Below are 2,371 nucleotides of genomic sequence, written 5' to 3'. Positions count from 1 at the left end.
AAAGGCTTAGTTACAATATAGTAGATGTTCATTCATCCTCACATGGACAACTTTATTGAGTTTTGGGTCTCATCTGGGAAGCTAAATCAGTTTTAGAAGAGATATAAGTAATGTCTAATATTGGAAAATGCTAGACCAAGGTCAATTGAAGTGGGCATAAGGGTATAAGTAGGTCCAAGACTGGTAAGAATGGGGTTGCATAGTAATTGCTGAGATGAAGGAAACAGACAGGTACCAAAATAAGGATTGAGATATGAACTTGAGCTGAGAAAAAAGAAAATCAAATACAAGGGCATAAGGTCAAAGTTGGGCTGATACTAAGGAAACATGAAGTGGAGTCGCCTGCAGTTAAAACACAGTCCCTTGAGGGGCGGGCCGCGGTGGCTCAGCGGGCAAGAGTGCTTGCCTGCCGTGCCGGAGGACCCCGGTTCGATTCCCGGCCCCAGCCCATGTAAAAAACAAACAAACAAACAAAATATAATAAAAACAAGGAAATGTTTAAAAATGTTTCCCTTTCTTCCTCCCTTCCTTCCTTTCCTCCCTCTCTCTTAAAAAAAAAAAAAAAAAAACACAGTCCCTTGAATTATGCCTTCCTTAACTAAAGGTATGATCTCAGAACGAAGGTATAGCTAATCCTATAGGAAGATCAAGGAAAAGCCACAATCCAGGTTGGAAAGTAGGCACAGACTGCACTGAGTTTTCATTCAATGATTATCAGTCCCAAAGTTTCACAGAAACACCTGTCTAAGGATTTAGTTTGAGTTCTATTTAGCACCAAAGCCAGATGACAACTTTCTAGGCTCAGAAAGAGATATACAACAGTTATTCAGGCATTTAACAAATACATATTGAATCTCTATCCTTGTGCTCAGTACTGTGCTGAGGATAAAGTGATGAACAAGTCAGAGAGTGCTTGGGCTATGGAGGGAAAGAAAGGACATGGGGACAGGGAAGAAAAGCAGGTCCTGCAAGGTGTATAGACCATGTTAAGGGGGTTGAGTTTTCTTCCAAATGCAAAGGTTTATTTTGGTCTGAGTTTGTTTAATAAATATCACTTTGACCACTGAGTGGAAAATAGATAATAGTGGGGCAAAAATAATAGTGAGGGATCAATTCAGAAATTATTGCAATGATCCAAGTGTGAGGCATTGGTGCTTGGACTAGTCTGGTTACAATGGAATAGTGCAATTGATAGATGGACTGACAGACAGATAAAGAGATAAATGTGTGGGGTGTATGTGTGTGTCCGGACGTGGAAATGACAAGACTTGCCAATGGATGAAGGAAGGAGAAGAATAAAAAATAAACCCAAGTTTGTGGCCTAAGTGACTGGATGATTAATGGTACCACCGTCCAAGATGGAGAAGACTGGTGAGGGAGGGGACTTGGGAGAAAAAACTGAAGGAAAATATTAACATTGAGAAAATATTAAGATTGAGATATTAGATAGCCATGAGGAGCTTGTGAATAGGGCTGGAACAAGAGTGCAATTAGGGCTGAAGAGAACCTAAAAGTGCATCCCAATTTTCTTTCTCGTTCTGTTTTTGACCTTGAAATATCATTTAAATTTCTCCTATTTAATTTATTCCACTAATAAAATAGATACTTTAATATATGTAAAACAGAATTTGTTACATATTTATCAATACTTGAGAGCACTTTTTAAAGTTTCTTCCCCCAAGACTTCTGAAAATATGGCATGGGAAATCTTTGTTTTTATTTAAAAATATTCAAACAGACAATTCTAAAAATATGGAAGCATAAATGCTTCACCTTTAGAGTCCTAGTTAAAAAGAAGAAAACTATGAAAAATAATTATATTACCTAATGCTTACACATATTTCTTATTAGAAAAGTAATTGAGCTCTCTGGGCTTGGAGTTAGTTTGCGGCACATGATGAAAAGCACCAAGGTCAAAATCATCGGCGAACACAGGACCTGTTATGGTGCCTCTCTCGAGAAATTGGTGAAGGAAATTGAAATCAGCCAGCATGCCAAGGACACTGGGTCCTTTGGTGGCAAAATCAAAATGACAGAAAGAGCTGTGGGGAGCTGGCAACGTGGTTCTGCTTGAAAACAGCAGCTTGTAGTGCCTGGACCTATACCACCACCTCTACAGTCACAATAAATTCTGCCATCAGGAGACTGAAGGAATAGAAAGACCAGTAGAAATGCCACAATTTGAAATATTTCTAGCCTATAACAAATGGGTTAATTTATGTAAAAAATAATAACTGCAAGTTATTACTCATACTTTTTACTTGAAATGAAGGCACATTTTCACTTTAAGACAAAAATAGTTACTGCCAAAATTACACATGTATGTGTCTATAACAGAAAAATAAACATTTGAAAGCCATTTGGCATTGCT

General features: G+C 38.0%; 1 pseudogene; it reads left to right on the top strand.

Moving 5' to 3' along the window:
• Window positions 1-1,894: 1,894 nt before the first annotated feature.
• Window positions 1,895-2,169, top strand: LOC143690220 (large ribosomal subunit protein eL43 pseudogene; annotated as a pseudogene).
• The last annotated feature ends 202 nt before the right edge of the window (window positions 2,170-2,371 follow it).

This window comes from Tamandua tetradactyla, chromosome 7 (genome assembly GCF_023851605.1).
Source record: "Tamandua tetradactyla isolate mTamTet1 chromosome 7, mTamTet1.pri, whole genome shotgun sequence".
Classification (NCBI taxonomy): Eukaryota; Metazoa; Chordata; class Mammalia; order Pilosa; family Myrmecophagidae; genus Tamandua; species Tamandua tetradactyla.
Note: the sequence above shows the minus strand (reverse complement) of the source record. Positions and strands in the feature narration are given on the sequence as shown.